Consider the following 20,367-nt stretch of genomic DNA (forward strand, 5'->3'; position numbering starts at 1 on the left):
GCTACCGAGCCTTCCTGCTGGAATTGGCACACGAGATACCACTAGCCGGACATCTGGGCCTGGACAAAACCTTTGCTCAGTTGGTTCCACATTTTTACTGGCCCAGAATTTGAGTGGCCTCTGACACCTTTTGCAAGACCTGTAAGACTTGTCAAGCGAGTGGCAAGATGGGGACTATGTTGAGGGTCCCTCTGGAACTGCTCCCGGTTGCCGGTACCCCTTTCGAGCGGGAAGGCATTGATATTGTCGGGCCAATGGACCCGCCGACTTCTTCGGGACACCGGTTCATCTTTCTGTTGGTGGACCACGCCACCCGGTACCCGGAGGCAATCACTCTGAGGACCATCACTGCACCTGCGGTGGCGCGGGCCTTGATGAGGATTTTTACCCGTGTGGGATTCCCCAAGGTCGTGGTGTCAGATAGGGACACAAATTTCATGTCGGCCTACATGCAGGCCATGTGGAAGGAGTTCGGAATGACTTACCGGTTCTTCACTCCTTACCACCCCCCAACTAACGGGCTCGTAGAGCGCTTCAATAAGACCCTGAAGGGAATGATCCGGAGCCTGCTAGAGGATTTGAGATGTAAGTGGGACGTCATCTTACCCTGTCTGCTATTTTCCTACCAAGAGGTGCCACAGAAGGGAGTCGGGTTCAGCCCCTTTGACCTGCTCTATGGCCACCCCGTTAGGGGGACCCTCAGCCTTGTGAAAGAGGGTGGGAGAAGACTTCTAAGAAGCTTCCCCGTGACGTGGTCAGCTACATGCTGGCATTCTGCAGCCAGATGGCCAAGCTGTGGAAGGAAGCCTCAGACAACCTGGAGGCTAGTCAAGGAGTGGTACGACCGCACCGCTCTGACGGTGGAGTTGGATGTTGGACAGAAGGTGTGGGTCATGTAGCCCGGAGAGCTTAGCGCCCTCCAGGACCGGTGGACTGGACCAAATGAGATTTTGGAGAAACGAGGCCAGACCACTTATGTAGTAGACCTCAAGAGCCCCCGACAACTCCATAGGGTGTTCCACATCAACTGCCTGAAGCTGCACCATGAGTGATCAGAGCTTGCTCTCCTTATGGTGATGGATGGGAGTGAAGAGGAAGAGAGCGAGCCTTTTCCGGACCTTCTGGCGGCCCAAGAGAAGGATGGACCAGTGGAGGGAGTGGTCCTCTCCCCATCCTTGACCCCTGAGCAACAGAGGGACTGCCGCCAGGTATTGGAGCAGTACTCCTCGTTGTTCTCCCTCACTCCTGGGATCACGCATCTGTGTACCCATGACGTGGACATAGGGGAAAGCCCACCCGTGAAAACCAAGTCTTACTGGCTGTCCGACAAGATCAAGACCAGCATCCAGAGTGAGGTGGCCAAGATGTTGGAGCTGGGCGTGATTGAGCCAACCAGCAGCCCTTGGGCTAGTCCGGTGGTGTTGGTGCCGAAAGCGGCCCCACCGGGCACAACGCCAGAACTTCGGTTCTGTGTGGACTACCGTGGCTTGAACTCCGTGACCAAGACGGATGCTCACCCGATCCCTAGGGCAGATGAGCTGATTGACCGACTGGGAGCAGCTAGGTATCTGAGTACCATCGACCTGACGTCAAGATATTGGCAGATTGCCATGGCGAACGGAGCAAAGGAGAAGACTGCATTCCCCACCCCCGAGGGCCATTTTCAATTCCGTGTGATGCCCTTTGGGCTAAAGAATGCTCCGGCCACTTTGCAGCGGTTGGTCAACCAGGTGCTTTCTGGCCTGGAGGCCTTCCCAGCTGCCTACCTGGACGACATAGCTGTCTTCAGCAGCAGCTGGGAGGACCATCTGGAGCATCTCCAGGAGGTGCTAAAGGCTCTACAGTGGGCTGGACTAGCCATCAAGGCTAGCAAGCGCCAGATTGGACAGGGATCTGTCGTCTACCTGGGACACCTTGTGGGCGGGGGTAAGGTGCAACCACTCCAGGCCAAAATTGAGACCATCCTGGCCTGGGAGCCCCCAAAAACCCAAATGGAGGTCTGGGCTTTCCTCGGCCTCACGGGTTATTACCGCCGGTTTGTCAAGGGGTATGGAGCCATCGTAGCCCCCCTGACTGAATTGACGTCTAATAAGCAGCCACGTAAAGTCGTCTGGACGGCTGCCTGTCAAGAGGCATTTGACACCCTTAAGCACGTGAAATGCACCACTCCGGTGCTTAGAACTCCAGACTTCACCAAGGAATTCATCATGCAGACAGACACCTCTGAACATGGCATGTGAGCCGTGCTCTCTTAGCTGAACGAGGAAGGCCAAAAGCAGCCCGTGGCCTTTATCTCCCGAAGGCTACTCCCCAGGCAACAACGGTGGAGTACTATAGAGCCTTCGCTGTGGTTTGTGCCCTGAAGAAGCTGAGTCCATACCTTTTTGGCTCTCACTTCCTCATTCAGACCGACCACCGACCCCTTCGCTGGCTCATGTAAATGAGAGGCGAATACCCCAAATTGTTGAGGTGGTCCATTTCCCTCCAGGTATGGACTTTCGGGTGGAACATCGGCCCAGAGTAGACCATGCCAACGTTGATGGTCTCTCCCAGCTTTTCCCTAGAGGTTGGGTAGCTCTCCCCACTTTTGGCTAAGGGGGACGCATGTTAGACCTGTCAGCCCTAGGGTGGTCTTACCCTGTTTTTTTGCCCTTTCGCCTTATTTTTGCCACTGCCTTTTGTTGGACCTAGGTCTCTGGGCACCTTACCACTGCCAAACAGTGCTGAGGTGCAGGTGCTCTCTCCCAACAACATGGCTGCCACAGGCCCCTGCTACTGCGGAGTGGCCATTGTATACACGCACTAGTAGTTAGGAGCAGGCTGGGACATCCTGATACTGTATCTTTGTCATCCCAACTTTTTGTTCCATAGCCCAATATGTGGAAGCTCCTGGAACCTTTCAGCCCTGGGTGGGGTTATGTTTTGCTGCCTTTACAGGAGGGTCACCTGTCCTAGGGGTATAAGAGGAAAGGAGGGAAACTGAACTAGTCGGTTGGAGCACCCCTGGACCTGGGGGATCCTTTGCCGGAGTGTAGTCCATGCTGTGAGCACTGCTGGGGGATCAACCAGGTAATCAGCGCTGTACCACCGGGGCGCTTTACTGAGAGCACTATGCCCCTGAAGCCCTACTTTGCCCAGGACTTTTAAAGACTGCTGCTGCCAGAACTGTGCCCCCTGCGCTGTGACCTTAAAGCGCTATCTGCCCATCACCGCCTGGTACCTGTGTGCTAGCGTTGTGACCTTAAAGTGCTTGTCTGCCAATCACTGCTGCAGCCAGGGCGCCGCGGGATCAGAAGCGCTGCCTGCATCTCCCGCGTGTGTGCTGGTGTCGCGCGCTGTGCGAATTGCGCCTTGGGGCCTGGAATTCACCGCCGCGGCCCCGGCGCCTGCTGCCAAGAGGGATAAGCTGCTTTAGAAGTCACTGCCGCTGCCCCTGAGGCCTGGAGAGGGCCGCTGCGGTGTTGGTGAGGCCTGCACTGGACCGGAGAAGCTAGTGCGTCCTGCGTCACGTGAAGGGGGTGCCGGCCGCGTCATCAGCCGCACCTCCATTAGCACCGCGCAGCCATTTGTGGAGGCTGCAGTTCCCCCCAGCATGCCGCGCTGGGATTGGCGGTTGCGGGTGCGCCTCCCGAGGATCGTGCCCTGATTGGTCCTGAGGCGAAGACGAAGCCGGGAAGCCCAAGGCCGGTCCAGGCCTCGGTGTCGGGGCCCGAGAGGAGCGGGAGCCCCCTGCCTCGCCCAGATCGACCGCCCGTGTGGAGAGCGCGTGGAGGAGCTGCGCCGGCTCCCGCTTGAAGATGAAGTCCCAAATAAGGGCTGAGGCCGGCAGCATCAGGTAAACCCCCCCCCCCCTGGGGGAGGGCGAAGAGTCTACGGGGATAGCGGGGCTGCTGAGGAGCCTCAGAACATCAGAGAGGCAGCCCCTTGACCGGACTCCCCTCAGGAGACTGCAGCTGGGCCCTGTAGGCCCTAGTTAACCCTGCAATGGCCCTATGGGCCCTGGGGCCTAAAGTAAAAGGGAGAGTGTGTAGAGGCCTTCTGAACTGGGCACAAGACTGCTCTGATGATGGATGTACTGTGCTTGCATTAACCCCTTGACAGGGGACTGTTCCTTTCAGCGTGCCCCTGTTTAGGAAATGCTGAATATGTTTCTGTTGTGCCATTCATGCATATGTTGGGTTATTTCAATGATCCCCTTGCACAAGAGATGTTTTGATGCTGAAACCAGAACTATGAAATGTTACAATTAATGATCCTGCTGATAAGAAATGTGGTTGCCTAGAATGCCCCTAAATAACAGCGAGTTACTTGCATTAAGTTAGTATTTGAAAGATGTTGACCCCATTTGCCTGATACAAGAAGAGTTACTCACCTGCACTAAAGAGTCTAGATAAAGAGTCTTGATTCAAACAGCAACCTGGTGTGGTGTCATTTTATTGCGGGCGTAATATTAAGTCAGCGTGAGTGTGTGCTGCACTTCTGCTTTACACATTGCCTTCGGGTGCCTTCCTGCCTTGCGCCAAGCTACCGTGTCGGAATTGGTGACCCCAGTTCTAACACAAGAGTTGTGAATGTTTCTTAAGGTGGGAAGCCGCCCATGTAATAATCCAATTTCATACACCCTCTGACTTGAGGGGGTGGGGTTGGCCATCCATTAATAGGGGTTGTCGCCCATGATGATGCAGGAGCTAGCGTTCCAAGTTGGTGAACCCTGGAAGGAACCATATTTACTGGTTGGAGATCTGTACCACTCGTTGAGGCCCCTCCAAAGGAAGGGGAGAAAGCTGAAACCTCTTGCCCTACTACCCCTAAACCCCCAGAATTTATGAAAGGACAAGCTCTCCTCCCGGGCCCAGCTTTTCTAATCTTCTTGGGTAAAGGGAAAATTGAAGAACAGTGAAAATGGCAACAGGATGCAAGCCCTTCACCTTCAGACCGAGATGCCTTTGACTGTCCCCTTAAAACCACAAGAAACCATGAAGCAACAAATAAAACACAAAGTCCCATACAAAGGAAAGAAAGTCCCTTTACACCTGCTTACCATAGCATGCTCCAAGGCATATCCGACTAGCGGACCCCCGCAGAAATCTCCCCAGGAGCACACAACCAGGGGTCAACGTGCCCGGCCAATACCTACACCCTCCCTTCGTGACACCCTCTACTGCCGAAGAGGGCAAGGAGGGGAGGGGTGCAAATAGAACAACCAACTAGGAGAATAAAGGGGGTGGTGGCCATACATGGCAACATTTTAGAAGAGCAAAGAGAGAGATTTATATTCTTGAGAATGTATTTCCCCCATTGGTTTCTATTGAAGTAGAGGCAAGTTCAGGCGGGGGTCAGCCAAAATAATGCAGTTTTGTTCTTAAAAAATCATGAGATTCCCACCTGAATTGGGCCTATTGGCAGACAATGAAGTGAGGAGGAGGCAGTCAGGGCTGCTTTTAGCAATTCCATTAACTTTGTTAGCAAGAGGGTGTTGATTAGTTCTTTCTGAATACTGCTATTTGGTAGGTAATGGGGATGAAGGGTGTGACTGTAATTTCTGTTGTTTATAGGGAGGAAGTGTCTTGGCCTGGCCTACCCTTTTACTGGCTTGGCAGTTCGGGCTGGACTGTTCCCATGAGGCACAGGGTCAAGACTGATTTGCATATAGCTGGTCTGAACTGGGGTGGTGAAGTGAGCTAAAGAACGATGATGGATCCAACCCAGATCTCTGACTGGGGGTGAGTGTCTGAAGAGTTTCAGCGCTCCGTCCATCATCTTTGTTTTTGCTGACGCTTTTACTGTCTTTACTTGCTGTTTGAGAAAGATTATTGACAACCAGGTGCAGAGATATCAGAATTCAATGTGCCCATTTCCCCCCCCAGAGTTTTATATAGCGTGAACTTGAGCCAAAGGTATCGGAGCTCTTTACATGAGGACCAGTTGCGTTACAGACGGACACATTCATTATTTTATTTGTATTTTGTTAGGCATGGGGAGATTAACTGATTTTCCCAGAATCGCAGCATGTTGAGCGTCTCTGCCGAGACTTGAACCTGGTTCCCCAGCGTCGATGTCGACCACTCTAGCCGTAAGGCCAATTCCTCTTCAATATTATGGGTACTCTTGCTTGGAGCAAGACCCAGTTCTATCTCCTGTGAGAAGCAGCACTTTACACAAAGGCAGGGTGCATAGGAAGGACATCTGAAAAAGGGGCAAGCCAGTTCTTTGTACATGTGGCATACCCTAACAAAGCACAAATGAATGAGCACATTTTTTAAGTTGAAGTAGCTGCTCCAAAGGGCATCCCAGCATTAGCCATATAACCCATGACATCTAGGGTGACCAGGCGTCCCAGATTTCCATGGACAGTCACGGTTTTCAGAGAACTGTCCCAGCCTTCTGCATTTTCCATACATGGCCCAGTTTTTGGGACAAAGGTCAAGTCATTCTGCAAAGAAGAATTTAAACTATGCCGCTAAATGCCCTGGTGTTTTTCTTCTCTAAATCTGGCCGCCCAAATTAAAAACATTTCACAGAGAAGCCTTTCAGACCTCTCCACCAATGTGCCTGTCTGGTTTCAGGCTCTGTGAGCAGCTGCTCCTGCTTTCGAACTGCAAGGCAAATAGATCAGGGTTCTTTTGTCAGAGCTCAATAACATCTGTAACACAGTCTGTCGGCTTATGAGGGCATGCTTCTAACAAAGGCAGACAGAACAATAGAGAGCTCCGACCTTGCTGGGCGAAAGGCCGAGAAAAGTCCAATACATGGCACACAGGCCTAAAAGATTACTGACTGTGAGCTAGCAGTAGTGTCCTTTAAGAGATCGTGCTCTCATCTGACTGACCCTACCCCCACCGACCCCCTTTCAGCAGGGATGTTTTGGGTCTTACACCCCCTAATAAATAGATTCCCTGTGTAAAGTAGACACACGGTATACTTGAAGGTGTTACTTTATTTGTTGTAAATACGACACACCGGGCAACGCTCCGGTCACCAGCTCAATCTCATTGACAGCTGCAACTGTCCTTATCAACTAGACTAACTGTCAGATAAGGCAACACGCCATCTGACGTAATGTATGCTAATAGGGTCGCACGGCAGGGACGGGAACATGCAAGGGACAATAGCCAAAGGGAAAGGTACCTACGTCACTCGCATGCAAATGCGGGGTCGCGCGGCAGGGACGGGGACAAGGAAGGATAAATGCGAGAGGGGAAAAGTGCCAACGTAACACATCTCCTTCCGTAGGAAGAGAAGGAAGAAAAATAGAAACACATATAACAGTTGTAACCTGAGGTTCTTGTACTACAAGAGTCTGTTCATAAAGCGTCCATGTCGTCACGGATAAATGGTTACATTCCACGTAGTCACAATGTGCGTTTAGTCCAAACACAAACGTATAGTTCTCACCAATTCCCAATTCACAAGTAGTTGTTACTGTAAACGGGGTTCGTTTGTTCCGTGTGGGCCAATACCAAGTTTAGTTCATTTACCAACGTGGATGAATGAACTTCACAAAAGGATGCGGTTGAGTCAACTGATAACCTGAACTTGTGCTCACGCGCAATTCCAAAATGCAACAAGTCACTCCCTAAGTATCCTTCATGGTGTGGGCATTGTATGGGTTTGGATGCCTTCTTATTCTCTTCCTCTAATCCCTCAGAGTGCCACTAGCCACTGCAATCCGTTTCACTATTGTGCTCTAGTCCACAATTACTTGTACCACTTCTCCACCCAGGTGTGTGGCAACAGCCTTAGGATCCTTTTTTCTTGGGAAATTTCCTGGACCATGTTATGCTGCGTCTACACCTACTCATACGACCGGTTCCCTTCTCATCATCATGATCAGCGTTGGGTCTAACATCAGTTCTCTTGTTGTACTCTGTACCAGAGCCACTTGTAAATCCTTCGGTACGTTCCTCATCAAGGACCAGTCTTTCTTCCGATTCCTTCAAGCGAGTTCTACTAGAGAATGTGGTTGAGTCTTCTGTGTCTCTGAACACATATTCTCTCCTGCCTTCTATAAGCAACCTGTTCCTTCCTAACAGAACTTTGAAATGCAAACATCGTACGTTATTGTGCGCCTCCTCACTTTCCATATCAGACACTTCGCTATATCACCAGTCCAAGTACTCTGCTTGCTTGTTACACTTTGATTTAACCCCTTCGACGCTCATGACGAGCTCAGCTCGTCATGGAGTTTCCATTGATTTCAATGGAAAATACATTGAGGAGCAGCATCAGCCTTAGCATCCAAGTGGTTAATCAGACTCTGACCATCTACTCCTACTAGGTCAATGTCATCAGCACATTTCTCCCTTGTCATAGGTTTGAACTCGGCCAGTGCAGTAGAGCGCCACGCTTCCTCATCTTTGAGGCGGGTAGACTTTCAAAGGTCCTCCTCTGCCCTCGTGGTTAGTGTTTCCACACATGTTCTCTTATAAACCAGTTCTTTTTTTTCCACAACATCATCCTCACTGATCTTTTCACCGAAACTTTTACTTATATTTTCTTCAACATCTTTTCCCAAGGATGTTTTTTGATTTCTTTTGAATTTGTCAACTGCTGCTTCTCTTATCCACTCATTCCTCCAAACAGCCCTTGTCCATCCGACATAGACCATAGATGGTGGTGTTCTCGCCCTTAACATCTCCAACTTTATAATTTGTCTACTGTTGTCTATTGTCAGCCTACTCATGGGGTCTGTACTTTTGGGATTTTGCGTTAATCTTAATTTCATTTGTTCGTCCCATCCTAGTACAGATAACTCTTCTTCTGAAATATAAACTTTACTCCATGTACTTCTCTTCATGTAACTCAATTTCATCTCTCTACATCCAATAAAGATAATATTTTCACCAGTGTATGTTTCCAGGGACGTGTCTGCTTCTTCTAATACTTCCCCTAGAGTTACTGCCAATTTACTCTTCCATATTCTTTTGCTTACTACTGTACAATGTGACCCTGAGTCAACGTTAATGTCAATATCTACTCCTACAATATTGATGGTATACTCATGTTTAGTTTCACTTTTGTTCACTACCATTTTGATATCTCCACCTTCTCTGTAAATTCTGTTCCTTTGTGCATCGCCATTCATTACTTGCTTATAATGTTCATCTAAAACATGCATGACATTCTCAAATACATTCCTGTAACTGTGTAACAATATTTCTACCTTTTCCTCTGGTTTTAATGGTTCTTCCTCCTCGTCAAAAATGGATATATAATTGTAAAAATATTGTTTCCACTCTTCCCATTCTGCAATATTAGCACCATCTCCTTTCATAAATGGCTCAGGTGGCGGTAAATCATGCATTATGTTTTTATCCATGTTAATCGCAAACAATCTCAACTAATATAATAAATTTTTTTTTTACTTTATTTAACAGTACAGTTATTTCTTGCTGTTTTATATATGTTCGACTTAAAGGATACAGTCTTTGTACTCTTCCTGTAGAATCTGCTCCAAAAAGAATTTTTTTTTTTCTGTGTGACACGCTATGGATGAAGCGCTTAGTTCAGTTGTCCCTTCTCAGGCTATGAAGCACAGTTCACATTCTTCTCACATAGCCCATTTAGTTTATTTTCCTAAAATTTTTTACTTAGAAGTGGGTGTCCACTGTCCAGACTTTTCACTAAACTTGGGTGTATTTTTCTTAAAGTCTCCTTCTATCTGCCAATTTTGTGTACAAAGTACTTTTCCCAAAACATTTTTTCCTTAAGTGCTGCTCGTAAATTCCACCAAAGGGGTACCTCTCTTATTCACTTTTTTATTTTCTCTAAATACGCTTTAAATGGAACTTCTTTGCTGTACCACTAGACTTAATTATTGCCAGGAATTCTTGTGTGAAGATGCATTTGCGGCATTCAACAGTAAGGTGGCGCCACTACGTGATGTGCGTCGCTCTCCCTTTCGCGCCACAACGCTGAGGGAAGTACTACGCTTGTTGTGCGCCGCCGGAAACTGCCAGCCGTATCTACCTCACGTTCCTGAACCTGCTGCCTCAAGGTAAGCTAATCATTTCTTTTGAATCATTCAGTAGAAGTGTTACAAGGACAGTAGACACTCGCTGATGCTGATTTACTACTATGGTGTAGTTAAGTTTCTTCGCTTCGCGCTGAGGAGAATCACACCTCTTTCATTCAGGCAGTTTATACAACCGAGGGATTCCGTCGCTCTAAATGCGCCTCACTTTAACTTAAAACACGGCTAAATTGTCATGCGCAGCTCCATTCTTAGAGATACATAAATTCAAGCATCGACGCTGTGGAGAATTTCACTTTACTCACTAATGTCCCAAAATCAGCACAACTGAGGTAACGCTGTTTCAAATATTCGTCAAATCACCACATTCATCTCGCCGATTTCTTTTCACTGCTCAATCTTTTTAGTTGCTCATTCTTTATTTTCCTCTTCACTTCAAAATGTATACAAATATTTGTTATCGCTGCCACGTTTTATTCCTCCGCTTGCTGTTCAATTTTAAATAAGTCTTTTATCTCTCCTTAACGGAGTATTTTCATGTGGGTTAGTGGTCAAAACGGCCGCAAGGCGGCAGTACGTTATCACGTTTGCTCTTGGGTTTGCGCTGTAGATATGAGGAGAATCACACTTCACAAGCTTTGCGCGCAGCTTAAATCAATATCAAACGCTGTCTCAGAGATTTTTTAACTTGTTCTCTGCTCCGCTCACATCTCCTCCACCCAGCCACCAAGGCTCACCTCATGAACTTACGCAGATTCCAGTGTCCACCTACTTCGGGTCTTACTTTTCTTTAATATTTCATTTACACGAGAACGCCCAAAGTTCAATCAGTATTCACCGGTCAAAATTAATCCGCTGATAGTCCAAGGCTCAATTTATCAATTTCACTCATAAATTAAACTTGCCGGTATACACGGATGCTGCTCAGTTTCCTTATCTCAATATTTCTTCGTGTATGAAGATACACGCTTCACGATGACATTACACTCCTTGTCTCATCGTCTTAAAATAGTCCTCAATTTGTGGGTTCTCCGGTGTGCCGTCCTCGTCGCCAAAATTGTAAAGTAGACACACGGTATACTTGAAGGTGTTACTTTATTTGTTGTAAATACGACACACCGGGCAGCGCTCCGGTCACCAGCTCAATCTCATTGACAGCTGCAACTGTCCTTATCAACTAGACTAACTGTCAGATAAGGCAACACGCCATCTGACGTAATGTATGCTAATAGGGTCGCGCGGCAGGGACGGGAACATGCAAGGGACAATAGCAAGAGGGAAGGGTACCTACGTCACTCGCATGCAAATGCGGGGACGCACGGCAGGGATGGGGACAAGGAAGGATAAATGCGAGAGGGGGAAAGTGCCAAAGTAACACTCTGGTAAATAGTTATGTACCAGTGTTTTAAGTTTGGTATGGTGAAGTGTTTGTCGACTTTCACTTGGGATTGTTACATACACACACACTCGTCTCTGTTTTAAAGGTCTTAAAAAATAGTTCTTTTGCAAAATATTGAGTTATAAGTATCCCTCACAATTCGCACTCCTCTCTCTTGCTACTACTCCTTAAGGCCCCTGTTGCAAAGTAGAGACGCACACTGTAATTATAGAAGTCTTCTTTATTGCATCTATACACCATCACAGGTTCCAGTCAGCTGGCGTCAGCTGTGGAATGTTCATGCATTCTTGCCTGGCGTGTACCAAGGGGAAGGAGGGCAGGGGGTGAAAGGCGGGGCGTACCAAGTGTGAATTACAACACATCTCCTTACATAGGGAAAGGAAAGGGGCAGGGGGTAGAAAGGTAACCAGTAGAAAACAAGGCTTCTTTAAGGGTATAACAGTGAAACAAGCATGAATGACAGTAAGTTCCAACCATGTTACATTGCAGTACCAACAATAGAAGAACTATGTGAAACAATAACTGGGCGCAGTTGTAGGTCTTACAGATCTCCTATGAACTACATTGGCATTACCCCCCATTGGAGCGTTGACCTGGGAGATTGGTGTCTCCCTGTGAGGGACAATTCTGTCCATGCGCCAAGTTTGCCCATTGGTAAGCATAACTACATTTCTTCCCACTTTGATTACTTTCATGGGTTCTGAGAATCTTGTGGCCTCCCGCATACGTTGTTTAGGAAGATCTATACGGACCCAATCCCCTTCTTTGACCGTGAGACTTCACGTGTTTAGTTGTGTCATATCTGACCTTGTACTTGGCTTGATGACTGGCAACATGTTCCCTGATCTCGTCACGATTCACGTCATAGGTGTGCTGAGTTTTTAGAGGAAGGGAGAGTCTGGTTTTGGGAACCCTACCCTTAAGTGAACTGAAGTGGGACACTCCTGTGACCAAGTTCGAGGTTGTACGATAGGCCCAAAATGTGTCTTGCAAGGGGACCTCTGCCGAGATGCCTAATTTTTCAGCACGCTGTAAGCATTCTTTTACCATGCAATTCATGCGTTCTACTAGTCCGTTGGCCCGGGGACAATAGAGGACCGTCTTGTGGTGGGTAATGCCCATTTCAGAGAGGAATTCAGACATGTTTTCTGAGGTAAACTGTACCCCATTATCAGTTACCAAAGTGTCTGGGATCCCCTCCTCAAAGAAAACGCCCCTCAGAAATGTTATCATTATTTTCATCTCAATCTGGTGCACGCACTTGTAGACAACCCACCTGGTGTGGTAGTCAAACATGACTAATAGGAAACGTTCCTTTCCTTCAAAGACTTAAGGTTGAGGGGACCAATAATGTCCAGTGCTAATTTGGACCACGGTTTATCTGGCACGGTGACAGGGGATAGGGGAGGTTTCCTTGTCTGTTGAATTTTGTCTGAACGGCTACATTCAAAGCAGTCCCTCACAGTTCTCTCCGCCATGGTATCCATCCCTGGCCACCAGTAGTACAATCTTATTTTTTTTTGTGAGACTGCGCCCCAGGTGACCAATATGGGCTTGGTCCACAATTTTCTGTCTCAGTGCTACGGGTGGAACAATTTTCTCTCCCCTGCATACCGTCCCCTCTTGGATGTTTAGTTCCAGTTTTACATCCCAGAACCCGCTCAATGAAGTGGCAACTTTACATTTCTCATTGGGCCACCCTTTGACGATATAGCCTTTAAGGATCTTCATTTCATCATCATTGCATACACACTCTTCCCATTCTTTTTTTAAGGCAAGATACCTTCAAGATTACCTCATCAGTTTCAACTTGAGATGGATTGTCATCAACATCCATAGGTGCGCGAGAGAGAAAATCCGCCACCACATTTTTTGAACCCGGCATATACTTAACATTGTAAGTGTACCCTTCCAGCCCCAAGATCCACCGTGCTATCCTCGATGTGGTCTTTTCAGATCCTTTAGTTGTGAATGCATACATGAGGGGTTTATGGTCTGTTTTCAGAGTGAAGGGAATGCCCCACAAAAAGAGGCGGAAGTGTTTGATGGCCCATGCACATGCAAGCGCATCTTTTTTTACTACAGAGTAATTTGCTTCTGCTCCTTTAAGGGCGCGAGAAGCAAACGCAACCACTTGTTCTTTACAGTTGACGATCTGGGTGAGACTGGCACCCAATCCTCTTTTGCTCGAATCAGTGTACAGGACCGTAGGCTTAGTGGGGTCAAATCTGCCCAACGATGGGGCGGTGGTAATACTCTCCTTCACTGTGAAGAACGCCGCTTGGCAGTCTTTGCTCCACACGAAAGGGGTCCTTGCTTTGAGTAAAGCTCTTAGTGGTTCTACAATACTTGCATAATTCCTGACAAACTTAGCATAGTATTCTGACAACCCCAAGAACGACTTCAAGTCCTCCTCACACCCTGGAGCAGCTGTCCCCTGAATGGCTTCTACTAGGTTAATCTTTGGTTTATTTCCATCTTGGGAAATGGTATGGCCTAGGTACTCAACAGAACCTACCCCAATGTGACACTTGTCTCTCTTTAAGGTTAAGCCAGCTGCTTCCAGTTTGGTCAGTACCACCCTCAAAATGGTATTGGGTTCCTCCAGGTCTTTACCGTAAATGAGGATGTCATCCTGGAAACACATGGTACACTGGATGTCCTTTAGTATGTGTTGCATGATCCTTTGCAAGGCAGCGGCTGCTGAGGCCAACCAAAAGGGCATGCACTTGTACTGGAACGCTCCTAGCGGGGTTATGAAGGAGGTTAAGTGGCTTGAGTCGGGGTATAGCTCTACCTGGTGGTAGGCGGAGGGGAGGTCTAGCAGACTGAAACAGCTCACGTCCTTAATTAAGGTTAGGACCTCATGAATGCGTGGCATGGGGTTCCTATCCACCCATATGTTACTGATAAGGTCCCTCAGGTCCACACATAGCCTGATCTCTTTGCTGGACGCTTTTGTTGGGGGACAACCACTGCGAGCTTTCTATGGGCTCAATGACCCCTTGTGACGGGACTTTGTCTAATTCTGCTCTGAGGGGTGCTTGCATCATATGTGGTATGGGCCTAACCTTGTGGGCTACCGGTCTTGTCTTTGCTTTAAGCTTGATAGAGTGTTGATAGTTCCTCAGTAGGCCCAGTTTGTCTGTGAAAACCTCAGGAAAGTCATTGCAAACCTCTATTCCCCCCACTGACGGGTCTACTAAGAGGACTTGGTCAGGGCTATTGGGGTCTTATTTGATGCCCTGATCCCTCTGGTTTTTCCACCCCAACAAGTTGGATCCCTTCTGTGTAATGTAGACTTTGCCCACCGTACTCCTCCCTTTGAACCCTATGTTCATTCTGCTCTGAGGGGTGCTTGCATCATATGTGGTATGGGCCTAACCTTGTGGGCTACCGGTCTTGTCTTTGCTTTAAGCTTGATAGAGTGTTGATAGTTCCTCAGTAGGCCCAGTTTGTCTGTGAAAACCTCAGGAAAGTCATTGCAAACCTCTATTCCCCCCACTGACGGGTCTACTAAGAGGACTTGGTCAGGGCTATTGGGGTCTTATTTGATGCCCTGATCCCTCTGGTTTTTCCACCCCAACAAGTTGGATCCCTTCTGTGTAATGTAGACTTTGCCCACCGTACTCCTCCCTTTGAACCCTATGTTCATGGTTGTCCTGCCTATCAAGGGTATTGTAACCCCCTGGATGTATGTCTGGAGGTTGCATACCTTGTTGCCATGAGGGGAACAACTTAGTAAATGCCTCGGCTTCCACTAGTGTATAGGGTGAGCAAGAATCAGCAAAGACCGTCACCTCTCTTTTGTCTAAGGTGATCGTGCAAGACAGAAAGTTATTTGTCTTTTAGTTGGAAAACAAGTTTATTATCTTGTGGAGATTCCTGCTCTACGGCCAAAACGGATTTGGGTTGGTGATCTTTACACATCCTGGCCAAGTTACCTCTTCTTCCGCACTTGTGACAGGTAACGGATCTGGCTTGACACCCTGTAAAATTGACTAGATGTGTAGGGCTACCGCACCTAGAACATTTGAGTTTGGTGCCTGTAGGGAAAAAACTGGGACTTTTATTCCTGTTACCTTAGTGTGAAAGGGCGCCATCCCCTACCTCCTTGAAACGGCATCCTCCGATAAGATCCCTGGCCTCGGGGCCCGACACTGAGAAACCTCTAACAGCCTGGCCTCCTCCCCTCTGTCCTTCCTTACAGGATCCAATCGGAAAGGATAGAAAACCGGAAGTGTTCTCCCGTGACCCCGGAAGGCCCGCTCACACGCCCTGGAGCCGGAACACGGAAAAGCAGGAAGTAAGGAGAGAAGAGCGTTCAATGCGGCGGACTCGTGGCAGGAGACAGCGTGCGGAGAACCTGAGAAGGCGTCCGAAGGAGTGGAAGAAGACGGAGAACCCGAGAAGGGGACCGAAGGAGAAGAAGAGGACGTTTGGAGTGAGGACTTGTGGAGTCCCCAGGAGGTGGCTGGAGAGCGGCCGCAACTCGCGGAAGAGTTGCGGCGGGGCATGTGAGTACCCTTTCTCCAATATCACCACAGGGGATAGTAAATAGTTGTGTAAATAGTCCTGTACATAGGCCCATAAAACCAAATCTCCCTCACTTCTGGGTTCGCTTCTCGCACTGTACATAATCATTGTACAGCAGAATTGGGTCACACGGTCACTGTTGTAATTATCCCTTCACCTACCCTCCCCAACACACCTGTACTTTTTCTTCGCCTCCCAACCATTACCCGATTCCCTTACTCCCTCACAGTCTCTTTAACCTCCCTCACACCCCTGGTGTTGGTAGAAGGACTCGATCAAGTCCCGGTCAGGTGGAATAACAGCCCTCTTTTCTCTCTCATTTCCTATACCTCCGTGGACCACACCGGGAACCACCCAAAGCGAGGACCCCACCGCCCGGCTCAAGTTGACCGAAGACCCGGAGGCCCTTCCCTTCCTGCATCCTCCTTGTTTTCAATGTTACCAATCATAAAAATACTGTGTAAAACAATAAAACAAGCGAAGTCATCGCCCAATATATACGGCCTCCCCGCCTGTTATTCCGGTCCGCCACCACCCCATGATCACACTTAGTGACTTCCTGTTTGCTTATGACATTCACTTCTGTATATTTATCTCCATCCCCTTTCATTGCTGCCATACAATCAGCAGTGTGCTCAATCCCACTGCTATGTCTATGCATTGTTTGAGGTCAGGATTAGCGACTAATAGCCTTTCTTGGATCTTGGTGTTGTTGGTGCACCTTACCAACTGATCTCCTATGAGTGAGTCTTGCTGGGTTTCGAATTTGCATGTGTTGGCTAGACCTTTAAGGGCAGCAATGTACGTTTAGACTTTCTCATTCTTCCCCTGTACCCTTGAAAAGAATTTATGCCTTTCCAACACCACATTTATAGTTTTACCAAAATGTTTTTCAAGTCTAACTGCCGCTAGATACACATTCTCATCATCATTACTGTCCTCCTCTGCTTCTGCTGAGATATTCAATTCCTAGGTTATGAAGTAGAGTATGTAACTTTCGTAAGGCTGAAAACGTTCCCCCTCCTATTGCTATCAAGTAGGATTCTAGCAGTCCAAACCATTGCTTCCACGGTAGCAGTGGTTCTCCCACTTCGTTTAGGAATGGGGCTGGTTGCGACATGTTAGTGCTTGCCATGTCACAAAAGGATGCTCAGTGAAACCCCCCACCACTCAGCTGCCAGCTAATGGTAGGTGCCCCCCCACCCTTGTTGGACTATACCCCCAGAAAGATAAGGCAACAGCTTGGGCAAAGGGCTAGGGTGATGTCAATGAGTAGGACTACCAGGTGTGCCTGTCAGCGTGACAAAATTGTGACAGGGGTATTGCGGTGCATCAACTTTCTAATCAGCTGTGCCTGTCAGCGTTGACACGTAGGACAGGCTGAGAGGCTCCAATCTCTAGTCCACTGAGTCTGTATACGTTGAAAAGGTAACGCGCATTAGCTGGTGACAGGCATGGTGAGATTGGTTGATTACTAGTCAGCTGTGCCTGTCAGCGTGGGAAAGTAAAGCAGGCTGAGAGAAAAGACACTTTAAGCGTGTGGAAACACAGTCTACTGGTTATGCAGAAGAAAGCAAATGGAACCGCATAACACTTGACTACTGACTGGGAAGGGGTGGGAGGGAAGAAAGGGTTAACTCTAACCTCCTCACCAGTGATCACTGTGACGCCTCCTAATAATTTCCACCTGCTGCTCCGCCTCACATAGGCAGGTCGCGGAAGCTGGAAGCTGAGGCTGACTGAAGAGAAATCCCTCCCTGAGGCTGATCACGAAGACGCTTGTGTTTCAAGCATCGGCTCACCGAAACCTTGCTGGATTGACAGAAGCTCGGCGTCTCCTCATGGTTTCTCTTAATTGGGCTTCCCCCTTTGATCCGCACTCGCAGCCAAAAAACGCCTGCACCACCTTCACTCGCGTCACTCTCTCCTTACGCCCTGTCAGGCAGCTCTAGCCGAAGGATGAACGCCTGGTCCGCCTCCTTCTTTTCTCGCTGTGGCGCTAAGACGTTGGCTTTGTCCCTGCACCCAGGTCCTTACTCCTCTGCTATTCCCAGCTCGGACCTCACACAGCGGTGTCCTTGTACCAGCCACGACAATGGTGGGTAGAAGGCAGCGCTGCACACCTGCGGAGATTGTTATTAACAGGGGGTAACCCAATTGGAGTCAAAGGACCTGGGTATCAAGTATTATAGACAAAAATGGTCCTAGACATTGATTCAACACATACAGTGTAAAAATATATCAAATATTCTTTTTACTTCTGATCACCATCCGATTGAATCCGTTATGGTTGATACAAGTCAAAACACAACAAATATATTAGCCTGAAATATTAATTGATGCAAGAAGAACACACTTAGAGCAAACAACTGTGTCTCACCAAGGTCCGAGAGACTCTCTTATTTAATATATGCTTAGAAAAATAACAGATCTACTTCCACAACGTAAAAAATACAGTTATTTACACATGTCAAGTGATGTGAACAGAAAAGAGTGATAGTAAGTGCTCGTGTAGGTAAAGTGACCAAGAAGGTCTGTTAGAGAATATAGGTTAATATATAGTAAGATTTTTTTTAAAGAAACTAAGGTTTAGTCCTTAGTGTGAAACATGCATGAGCCTGCCCTTGATGTTTAAGTCGCAAAAAATTTAACTCTTTCTTGCTGGCACGTGATTGAATAGTCCTCCGTATTCTAAATAGCACAAGGGAAAAGGGGGCGTTGGAAGAATACAGGTACAGGCTCAGGGGAGAAGAAAGTTATCGACGTTTCGACCCAACAGCAAACAGGGTGGCTGATTTCCTCAGGGACGGGTCTTCATCAGGACGGGAAGAGGGTGGGGACTCAATATGCACGGAAACAAAGCAACCCCAAAGTCAGTGGGCACCCTTCACTGGGGTGCCACTTGTGCGACATCAATCAGCACCCAAAAGCTATGGTATAACTCAAGCTGTTCCAATGTGCTTGTCAGCACCACGATTTGTTCCACGTGAAAAATCCAAAGAGTTGATTTAAGACGTAACTTAATTAGCATCAAAAGACCACGAATCGTCAGCCTGGCTCCGTCCGCACACGCTGCAACTGAAGCCGTGACTCCCACTTCCGCGTTCCTTCCGGGAGTCACGGCTTCAGTTGCAGCGTGTGCGGACGGAGCCAGGCTCATGATTCGTGGTCTCTTGGTACCAAGTGTGAATTACAACAGTCCCCATCTTGCCCTGCTTTCCATATAAAGTATTTTATACAGCGTGATTGTTGGGAAATCTGAAGCTCACACTCCCATCCTTACTGACCAAGCTACGCTCCTGCCTTTCAGAGGGAGTATGCCATGATATGGCGAACTCTTCTCCTGCCACTGTGCTCATATGCACCAGTAGAACATAAGACTCATTGTTCATCAGCCTTCCTGCTTTCCTCAGGCATTAACCTGAAATGTGGCTGACTCTAATCCATCCCTGCCTGCCAGCCCTGCATAGGCACCAGCCATGCCCACCAAATCCCCACTGTTCTTTCCAGTGGGGAGCCTGACATATGACATACGAGGGGGGGGATGCTTTCCCCAGTCTTCTTGAGTGTGAAAACCTACTCTTTGTGCCAGAAAGGGGATATATGAATGCTTGCACTACTTTGACGCTAGGTCGGTCTGTGCCTTGGATTTTTACATGCACACACAGACAAAAACACACACACACACACACACACTCCTCTCTGTTTTGAAGTTCTTAAAACTTTTGGTTATTTTACAAAACATTGTCTTTTAAGTAACCCTAACACTCCGCACTGCTGTTCCTTCCCACTGCCCCTTAAGTCCCCTCCTACTCTCAGTGCTTAATTTGAGCCTGTGATTTCCGATGCTCGGCACCGGCACTTAATAGTCAACACCGCACTTGTGACAGCTGCCAACTCTTTATGTAATTTAGAGATGAGTGAGACAACATTTGTTTAATAATTGCAAAGAATTAATGGATGTCACCAATACCATTCTTCGAGTTTTGGGGGACAACCCTAACTGTTCGAATTGCCTCAGGTGTAGCAGTGTGATGGTTAGTAGTTGTGTAGGTACTGTCATTGGCAGCATTAGCAGGTGCTGTGGGTGGTGGGAGCTGCAGAGACCTACTGACAAGGGCCTGGCATTTAATCTTTTTTTACAAATTAAGCACTTCCTGCTCTGCTTCTCAAATAATGTATTTTACCATGATATGCCAGTTTGATTGTTGGGAAGTGTGAAGATCAAACCCCCCCCCTCCACCACCCACACCTGCTCCCAATCTTACTTTAGGAGGGTGAATGTTTGCACTGATGCTGGGCTCAGGGCCGGACTATAAACCGAAACCGGCCCTGGCAAACTGCTCAACTGGCCCCCCTTGAAGGGGGGGGGGCTGAGCTGTTTGCTAGGGCCGGTTTTGGACGATTTTGTTACAGCGGGCCGATATTGCCGGTAACAAAAACGGCCCACTAGGGCCCC

The 20,367-nt window shown here is 48.1% G+C and overlaps 1 protein-coding gene across 2 annotated transcripts in view; it reads left to right on the forward strand.

The window, feature by feature from the left end:
- Positions 1-20,367, forward strand: part of RGS14 (regulator of G protein signaling 14) — a 409,263-nt gene that overhangs the window by 44,918 nt on the left and 343,978 nt on the right. Inside the window, exon 1 of one of the 2 annotated variants that reach the window (XM_078652748.1) lies at positions 15,793-15,889. The exons of the other annotated variant lie outside the window; for it this stretch is intronic. The gene's annotated coding sequence lies outside the window, so the exon portion shown is untranslated. Of the gene's footprint in view, positions 1-15,792; positions 15,890-20,367 lie in introns of those variants that run through there. 2 annotated transcript variants of the gene reach the window in all.

Source organism: Lissotriton helveticus, chromosome 7, assembly GCF_964261635.1.
Source record: "Lissotriton helveticus chromosome 7, aLisHel1.1, whole genome shotgun sequence".
Classification (NCBI taxonomy): Eukaryota; Metazoa; Chordata; class Amphibia; order Caudata; family Salamandridae; genus Lissotriton; species Lissotriton helveticus.